This window comes from Lacerta agilis, chromosome 16 (assembly GCF_009819535.1).
Source record: "Lacerta agilis isolate rLacAgi1 chromosome 16, rLacAgi1.pri, whole genome shotgun sequence".
Taxonomy (NCBI): Eukaryota; Metazoa; Chordata; class Lepidosauria; order Squamata; family Lacertidae; genus Lacerta; species Lacerta agilis.
In genome coordinates this window covers 39,513,228-39,523,566 of record NC_046327.1, presented here as the reverse complement: position 1 = coordinate 39,523,566, position 10,339 = coordinate 39,513,228, and positions in this window count along the sequence as shown.

Sequence of the window (10,339 nt, the reverse complement as noted above, 5' to 3'; positions counted from 1 at the left end):
TAAAAACACTTCTTCTGTTGACCTGACTGTTCTCAAAACAAAGTTCTGCTCACCCAAAGGGAAAGGTTATTTATAGTCTTTCCTGTTATTCTCTGTAGTGAAATACACAGGGGAAATGGAAGAAAATCTGTAAAATGGCTTTACTCTCTGAGCTTTTCTTAATCCAACCAAACAACACCTTAAGAGGCAAATTCAATTCTCCCCCCCAACAAGAAAAGGGAAAGGGTACCCTTCACCCAGGAATCAAATCCAATGTTAAACTCACAGGATAAAAATAAAAAAATGATAAAACCAGAGAGCCAGGAACCCACAGTTTCCAGAGGAATATTTCTCCAGCTTCTTAAAGCTCAATCCAGGAGTGTTCCCAGGGTTTTTTTTTAGTTTGTTCCCCACTGGACCAAATCAATCAAGATAATGATAATGAAGAAATAGATTTTAAAAATAAATTATAATAGAGAAGATTCCAAGTTTTTGGCAGGTCAGGTTACAAGATGTGTATTGGATGTCTTATAATTAATGTCTACAATGATGATCAAGCCAAGTCATTCAATATTATTCACAATTCCCTAGCAGAGAGAAAAAGTCTCAACTTTTTGATAATAAATAAATAAATAAATAAATCCAAATTAAATGTCTCCAGTTCAATGCCTCAACTTTCAAAGTAAAAAAGTAAAAAAAAAGTAAATAATAATTGTTTAGCAAGATTTCAACTCCCAAAACTGAGCTGGGTGTTCAGTTCCCCAAGAAGGTTACTCATTTCCAAATAACACAAAGGAATGGTTTTACCTTCACACCACTGCAAGATAAATTTTAAAAATATGGGGGTGGGGGTGGGGGTGGGGGTGGACTTGAAACCAAGTCCCCTATCCAATCTTCTTAATTACTCAATCCTTTAACACTTAATCATTAGCAGGAAAAAAGTAAATAAAAGGAAAAAACCATAAAAAATAAAAGGAAAAACTTAACCTTATAAAATAATATTAAGTAAGGTCAAAGTCAAGTCCTCTATCCAAATTTCCTTAATTATTTAATCCTTTGGTAGTCATTAGCAGGAGAAAAGAAGTGAAAGTCAAATAAAGATTCTCTTACACTTGTAGAATGTTCCCATGCAGAGTAAAGGAAGCCACAGCTGGTATTCCAAATAATCCAGAAGTTTTTTTTATCTTCAGCTTTACAGTTTTGGGGGAAGGTAACCGCTATTGGCTGGAGCTTGAGGCTTTTCTTCGCTGGGTTGCGCTGGTGCCTTTGCCTGGTGGCTCGATCCCCCCCCCCCCTTTCAGAGCAGCGGGGGAGCACAAGAGACCTCATGTCTTGAGCAGCAGGACCCTGAAGAGCCTAAAAGGAATCTTTTTAGGTTTTTTAAGGGGTGTGCATCATCTTTGCACTTCCCCTAACCCCTAGCGAAGATCAATCCTGTCAGAGAGAGCAGGCTCCTGCTCCATCCACCATTCTGCAGTACCCAGAAGTGGGAGTGTTTGATTTTTAAAGGGCAGTGTTCTAATTGGGAGTAATTTTGTTTTTATCAAGAGTCTTGTACACGTTGCAGCTTCATCCTTTGTGGAGTTCATTGTGCTTAAAAGTGTGCCCATTGATTTCAATGGGCTTACTTACAGCATTCTCCACAGGATTGGGCTGCTGGTGCACATTTGAGGGGAAACTGCTGTGTCACCATGTTGGAATCCCTTTATGCCAACATCATGGTGAAACTGAGGAGTAATCAGATGTGTGGGTGCAAGCTCTCAAAGCAGAAATAACTTTAAGCGGCAGTTTCACTAAACTGTAACTGGGATCATTATATGCCCTTCCTGACCAGATAGAATCCTGAGAGACAGAAATCATAAGCTGTATTAGGAGGTAGTGGAGTTATCACATAGTATGAATTAGAAGCTGATTATTTTCTAGGGTTCCAAGCATGGGCTTGGGCTGCATATGCCATACATTTAAAGCACATAGCTTTCCCTAAAATAATCCTTGGAACTGTATACTTTGTTAAGGGTGCTGGGAACTGTAGCTCTGTGAGGGGTAAGCTACACACCCTGGTATTATTTGGGGAGAGTAATGTTCTTTAAATATACAGGGTGTGGGTGTGGGTGTGTAGCCCTATCCTCCTTTCCTTATTCCCAACTCAAGTCTCTTTCTCCAGCCTAGTAAGCCTAGCTGAGCACCTCTTGCACTTCCTGAGACCGGAGTTCCACTGGTGGATGAGAAAGGAAGCAGTTTTCTGGTGCACTGCCTCCCTTTTATTGGGGAGCCAGGAAGAAGCAAGAACCAGAAGCAGTGCTTTCCCCCCTGGGGATATGCAGGGATACGCATACCCCTAAACATTTTGTGAATCTAACGGGAGAAGAAACTTAAAAAAAAAAGTTTCTTCTCTAGCACGATGAATCATCAGTTCTGCTGCTACCCCTGATGGCCGTCCCATTTCCTGGCACAGTGTTTCCTGAGTCCTTAGATGGAAGCGAGCGTTTAATGTGTGTGAGGTAGGAGTTGGAGTCTAGCACGGTGATTGGTCAGTTTCGTTGTTACCACCTCGGTGATTTTCTTGAGTTAAAATAAGAGTACCCCTACCTAAACATTCTTTTTTAGAACCACATTGTTTCCTTTCTTCATCTCAGCTGAGGCCCAACCCTTCCATTTATTGCCTCCTTTACATCTCCCAAACCAACTGATTCCTTTATGATTTTGAATAAAGTAACAATGGGGTACCAGGGAGTGGCTGTTATTATATAGAGAGACTAGGTAAAATCTCTGTATAGTAGGCATGACAGGCAGAAGGTGGAAATTGCAGCCCTTTCTCCAACCTTACCAGCTTCACTTTGCTAAGTGAAGAAGCTGGTTTAACTTCACTGGTAATTACAATATTGTATAAAGCTGCTAATAAACAAATATAATAATTGTCAAATTTCAAAGCTAAGTCTGTTGGCCAGTGTGTCAGTTGAGATAGGGCCAAGTAGAAAAGTCAAGTTAAAGCAAAACAGAGTCACAGTGGGTAAAATCTTTTTGGTTGTGACTAATAAACTGAACTGAACTGAACTGTCTTGTGGCTTACAGTATTGCAATACAAGCTTTTGAAGACAAGTCACGAAATCAAATGGCATCTAATGAAGTGAGTTTTAGTCAATGAAATCTTACGCTGCACTAAATCTCTCATGGTGTTAAGGTGCCCAGAGACTTTTTGCAAAGCTTTGTTGAGGATGTAAGATCACATCTTGACCACGTCCAAATGAATAGCCTCTGGATGTGGCCACCCAGTAACGTGTGCCCAAGAGATGGGAATGTGGTGTCTTCCTCTTTTTAAAAGGCTTGCACCAGTTTTCCCTGAGCCTCACATCACATTCAGACCTAATGCTACTATACCTGTTTCTCTTATGGGCTATGAGGAAGGGACTTGTACCACTGATTCCAAAAGAATTGCATCTAATGTATAGCAAGGGAACCTGCTGCAGTAACTAACAATTGTCCGTGGAAAGAAGTGACTTTTTTTGCCTTCCTCGCTTGAACATGCTTCTCTTTGTATTTGGGGACTCTGTCAATTTTGTTGGGTCTGTGCTGTTCAGGATTTCTCTTTTTTTATCTCAGTGGCACTTTGAGTCCTACAGAGTGCCAATGTGGCAGGGACTGGTTGAGACACATGGGAAGACCCAGGCAAAATCCAGGGATTCAGCACTATGGTCTGAAGTAGATAATCTGCTGGGATCCTGTTCCTTCTAGGGCAGGGGGATCCTGCAACATGCTGAAGTAGATGTACTGCAGTTTGCAGTTTCCCCCTTCCTGATCTTCTTCATTGTTGACCTGGTCTTGTGCCCTGAGCCAGGGGTCCCTCTCTGGTTACCTCTGCACTGGGGCTTGGATCCTGTTTTATTTTTTATGATGACTCTCTCTGGGATCCTGCCCTGTAAATAAATTTATTTTTCAACAAAACCCTCTCATTGCTGACTCTTTCTTTTTACCTGACTGTTTCCAGATCCCTTAGTCTCTTGGAAGCCTCTTTCTCCCTTGGGCTACTTAATGTAAATCACACAAAATGTCACTTTTCATGGGGGTAGTGGCACCTGCCTCAATAACCCAAAGCCATGTTACTCTGGAAGTGTACCCCAATGCACATGCTCTGTATCGGGGGCCTGGGGGGGCATGGGAGACTCAGTCCAGACTGGGATGCCACCTGCAGCTAATGGCTCCTGGGGAGCAGTGCCCCTCTCTACAACTCATTTTATTGAATAGAACTGATAAATTTCTCTCTGGTCTGCCCCCCCCCCCCCGTGCAAATCCTCTCACTTCTCTGCAGTCATTTCCCAAATAGCCACAGCCTGTGCTAATATTGCTAAGGGGGGGGGGGTCAAGGGACGAAGGTGATAAAGGGATCCCTTTCTGCTCCCTTTCTCTGATGCAAAGCATGCCTTCTTGATGTCTCTTTTAGGCCAAGTTGCTGTGTAATGTGTAGCTTGTCCCTGTAGGGAGAGGAGTTATGAGGAATTTCTAGCTGTGGTTTTGCAGCTGATGCTTCAGCCAGGCGTGGAGAGCAGAGGGAACCTATAGGCAACAAAGACACACACACCGTTTTTCACATGGGATGCAGAGCTCTCACTACAGTTGCTCCTACCTTAGTCCACCCCGGTAGTAAAAATACAAAAAGAATTCGTTAAATAACTAACCATTTGCTGCCATTGCCTAACCACCACAATCAGCTGCCTCGGCTTGCCCAAAGATAGGGCTGGCCTTAAGTGGCTGTCTTGTACACATGCCTGGAGTGACGTGGCAGTAGCAGTTAGAGATAGGCAGGTTTGTTAATTTCAGTTCTCTCGATTTCCCATTTTTCTAATCTTAAATTCAGTTTCCTTCATTTCTGCTGCAAGTTAAGCATAAGAAAAAACAACACAACATCCTCGTGATAATTCATCAGCATACTACACACATTTTGTCTGCCATTTTGACTAATGTACACCTTTTTGTAAGCAATTTCCCCTAATATAATACATTTTTAAAATTTTCACTAATATATTCTTTTTATGCACACTTTACCGTAATATGTGCATTTTTGTAAATGCATTGCTCGGAGAATTGCACAATCTGGATAACTGAATTCTAAAGGATACCTGTTTTGGTTTAACGTATTGTTTTGGAGAGTGTGGATTCAATAGGTTTGTCTTCAAAGGCAAACGGAATCATTTCTCTCCCATCCCCAGGAGCAAAAGCATTTCTTGGAGTAGAACATGTAAAGGAGGGTGGTTGCTTCCTCCTCCTCCTCCTCCTCTGCCTCCATCTAGTTGGCTGAAGCTGGCAGGGCAGGAATGACCAAGATGGAACCACTGAATAGCTGGATTATGCACACACAGTTTCTAAAACAACTGACTTTTAGCCAGTCTAGAAAGTGTTAATTCAATTTATTTCTGTGTTGCTTTTCCACAGTGAGCTATGCCCAAAGTATCTCTTTCTACTTCTTCCTCAGCAAAAAAGATAAATATTCAGAATTGAAAAACAAAATACCTATCCTAAATGTGGCTGTGTTGCACTGATTTAACAGAATGCTACTTCGTTTTTTGTGAATCTCTATAACTCTGACCATTACACATTTCTTTCATGCCTCAGTATGCCTTGACTCAAGTATATATGTGCAATGATCTAGGAGCTTTCTCCCATTCTGTGTATTTTCTTTGGCAAGAGTCTCTTCTCCCCCGCACCCCCAAAAGGCCGAAGTTGGTGAGTTTGAACCCAGAGAGAAGTGGCATAGTTCAGACAAACCGTTGCTCCTAAACTGCACCCAGCTCCCTATCTTGGGCACCTTGTCTGAGAGGCCTTTGACGATGGTGGCCTTGAGGAGCAGAAACCATCTACAGTAACTCTTGAACAACCTTCATCTGTTGCAAAGGGAAAATATTTGTGCTGTGTTCCCCACCACCACCTCAAAACCTAAAATTTCTTTCTCTCTTGAGAAGGGTCCCCATTACATAATGGAGATGACACCTGAGGCAAGAACCAGCCCTTAACCAGCCTTGCTAATGTTTCTTTCTCAGGGCCTAATTGACTTACATTATCAGCACCCAGAGATCTCCCTCCAGCACCCCAAGAAAAGCCGCTTCAGGAAGGGGTGATTGGCAGCGGAGAAACGATGAGGTGGAAGAGAGTGCCTGGGCATGTACAGAATGTGTAGTTATGTCCTCAGTAGTGTTGCCAACCCAAAACACACAGACACACATGGAAAGCCAGTCTCGCTGGATTTCCTGCTTTTGGACCCGTTTCCAGGAAAGCACTGAGTGAGGCCTACCCACCCTGCTGTGCTTTTAGATGTGCCTCTAGCATGAGTTTTTGTAGCAGGATTCACACTCAGATGTCGAAAACTATTGGGCATTGCTCCCCCCCAAAAAAACTCCTTGGGCTCTGCTGTTGGACTCACTGTATTTATTTTGAGATTTAGCAGCCCTAACACTCAGCCTGGATCGGCCTGCAGTTGCTGCACTCATTTCCCCCACTTTGAAGTTTTAAACTATTGTGTTCTCCTCTGCACATTCACTGGAGGGAAGTAAGTCCTGTTGCTTTCTAGTTTGCTCAGGTGGACTTGTGAAATTTATTGGTAGGCAGAAGGGCAGTTCAGTTGGGCTCCAGAATTTCGGAGGGAAACACGGAGCCCTTCAGAATAACACACACTGCAATACTGCAGGAGTCTTCACTTGCTGAACTTCTGTTTCTGAACTTCAGCCGGCCATGCAGCTGTTAAAACCTAAGTGGAGAGGCCTGCCAGCAAATAGCAGAAAAGTTGGCAATCTTGGGCCTAATGAAGTGGGTGAAACCCTCGCTCCTCCTCTTCCTTTCTCCCAAGCACTCATTAGCTGTTTGCTTTAAAAGTGAGCGCAAATTTGTAGTTGCCACAGCCATTCTCTTTGTTCCTTAACGCATGCTGATCTATTTCTGGCTGACTGTCATGTTGGTGGGATGTGGGGGTGGAAGCCAAATTTGGCTGCCAAGATAAAGGCCTCTACTCCCTAGGGCGCTCCTTCATTCCGGCACACCACCCCCTGGCCACCCCCAGCTCCACAGAGTCGAGTCTACTCTATCTAAAATCTTCAGTGGGGGAGATCTTCAGAGAGGTGGTGTAGCACTGTGGGTAAGAGGCTCATTCAGATCTCATTGCATACCCTCCAAGTCTCCCCATTTCCCCTGCCAGCACCACTGCTGCTTGCCCCACCCACCTTCTGAGTTTGATCCTCATCCTCATCCTCTATGGGGTTGCCAGGCCACACTCTTGCAGTGGTAGCTGAGAACAGAACTGGCAGAGTTGAATCCCTGCCCAGCAGCTCTTACAGCAGGGATGGTGGCAAAGGGGGCATGTGGCCCTTTCAGATGCTGCTGGGCTCCAGCCCCCACCAGACCTAGGCAGCGTGGTCAATGGTCAGCGAATAATGTGAGTTGGGACAACACCTAGAGGGCCACAAGTGTCCCATTTCTGCCTCACACAGGTGACAGGGTATGACTCTCCCTTCTGTCTTTGGCCCACAATTACCCAGCCCCCCAAATCTCCTCCTTTGTCTGGACATTTCCTTCCTGGCCACGGGACATGGCTCCTCCTCTCCTGGGCCATGAGCGTGACTTCACCACAATCTTCTTTCTCCTTGGCTCAGAAGCACCCCATTGCCCCCAAGATTGAGGGGCCCCAGGGTGCGTTGCATGTGCTTGACATCACACATGTCTCTCGGCACCGCACAGGTCAGGGCAGCCTTCTGCTAGGCTGCACCAGTTTCTGCAGCGTCCCCCAACACTGAGGTGGCCAAAGGCACCTCGGCCCCTTGGAGTTGGCACACCTTCAGTCCCATGTCTTCACCAGGTTTTTCAGCCCACTTCCTACTCTGCCCCACTCCCTGTTTCATTTATACTTCCTCCTCCTTTGTAGGGTTGCCATATTTCAAAAAGTAAAAACTAGGACAACCAAGTTGCTGAGCTTTTTTATTTTATTTTATTTTTTTAACAAAAACACCAAAAGACCACGATTTTTCAATTGACTTGCCTAAAATCCAGACAAAGTGCCGCTTGGATTGTGGGATGTAATCCATTGGAACAGTCAAGTACAACATTCTTTATTTCCCTAGAGTGGGCACAGGCAGCGGGATGTTACTCCAGTCAGTGTAACTTCCTGTTCCGCTGGTCTGGAGCATCCTCCCCCTTCGTGTGACCTGGGAGATGGGTGTGATCCTGGCTGACTGCATAAAAGAGCCGAGTCACACAGCCATTTTCTCTCTCTCGCACAGATCTCTTGCTTGCTGCTCTCTTGCTGCCATTTTGTTCTCTTAATGTAATTTTGCTGTCTGCTGGTTCTTAGCCAGCAGCACGTGAGCTCCATCTGCATGTGAGATGAACTCAGAGTTTGTTATGTAACTAATTAAAGCCAGCCTTTCAGGGATCAAATCATGAACTGAAATGTGAGTAAACGTCTTGTTACTTTAAGGAAAGACTCTTGTGTCTTTATTAAGAAGGATCAAAGGGAACACTAGGAATAATCCATCTGGACAAGACAGATTGGATTACTTAACTAAAGAGATTCAAACGAATCTGCAGACCAGCTTCCTACTATATTGAGGGGAATCTGCTCTGCTACATTACTCACTGGTGTGAGTGAAGGAAGGATAATACACGGTGCCTTGCAAGACGAAATTAATTCTTTGTCTTGCGAAGCACGGTTTCCCATAGGAATGCATTGAAATTTAATTCCCATAGGAATGCATTGAAATGTTCGTCTTGCAAAGCACGACCATAGAAAAATTTGTCTTGCGAGTCACCTAAAAAATCGCAAAACCCTTTCGTCTAGCGAGTTTTTCGTTGCGCGAGGCATTCGTCTTGCGAGGTACCACTGTACTTATTCAATATATCCTTTCCTACTATCCTTAACATTCCCACATGGATGCCAATTCTGACTTTGAAATCCTGGTAATGTCCGTGGAAATCCAGATGTATGGCAGCCCTACTCCTTGGTACCTTCTGTATCCTTCTACCCCCCCCCCCGCCCCGGAAGGCAAGCTGATCTTAAGAATTTCATCATCTGAAGCCCCCCTCTCATTAGCCCCTTTCCTTGCCTCAAGTCTTGTCCTCAACCTATCCTTTCCCCAGGTTATTCTTTCTCATTCCATTGCTTCCATTTGACCCTTTCTTTTGCCATCTTGCCCCTTGGCTCCCTGTCCTATCCTTTTCTAGCCCTCAGCCTGCCCTACAAGGTTCTTCCTGTACAATATTTTTTTTATTGCAGTCCAATATTTTTTTTATTGCAGTCAAACTGACAATTTCCCATTACCTTGCAGGGTTTGGACTGCAAACCATGTCAACGTTGCTGTCAGGATTGTGATGTTGTGTGCCAGTGGACTAGCTGAGCCAAACAGAGGCTTCAGTGCTGCAAGCATAATATCCTATCAATGGCCATATTATAGCACACAGTTTCCGGTCTTGACTCTGCCTTCTGGTGTTCCTGAAGAGCAGAAGGGTGTGTACTGAGACAGCATAGCCACACTGTTGCAGCAGCAAATGCATGTTCCCCTCTGAAATTATGCATAATGGGATGGCCATTCCTGTTTCTGCTGCTTCTGCCATAACATTTTGTCAGTAGAGCATGAGACTTTGTGTGTTTGAGTTCCATGTTGGGTGAAAGATTCCTGCATTGCAGGGGGTTGGACTAGAGGAGTCTCGTGGCCCCTTCCAACTCTACGATTCTATGATCCTTGTGCCAACCTTTTCTGTAGCCTGGATTTGGTGTGAGAATCATCTTCAATTGGTCAAGGAATTTCAAACAACTTGAAATGATTGGGAAAATGATAACGATGGGGCCCTGGGATTAGCACTCAGCAACTGCCAGCTGTCTTCTGAGGAAGCTCAGCCAACTCTCAATGGTAAAAGGTGGTCAGGTCTGGCAGACTCATCATCTTCCGACAAAGAGAGTCTATGGGGTTTGACTGAGGCTAGCCAGAAGCCAGCAAGTGGAAAACGCAACGTTGGATTATCCAACAGGGAGGCTAAGCATGTGTTTAGGGCACCAGAAAAGCAGGGGCACCAAATGAGATTTTTAAAAATAAAATAAAATGAGATTTGATATTTTTAAAAAATCATGTGAAAACTCAGAACTTTGTTAGGCTTCCTTACACTCTCCCAGGCACCCTTCTCCCATTTTCCTGTTCTCTTCCTAACACCCACCTAAACCAGGGGGTGTCCTACTAAAGTAGATCAAAATGATGTGAGGTTGCACAGGACCTATATGCATGTGCATTTCAGCATATGTGTAAATTTTGTGTCATTTTGAAAAACAAAAAAATATTTTAGGGGATTAGTATTGTTTTAATTTTGCATCATGAATTTGGGGGGCACCATA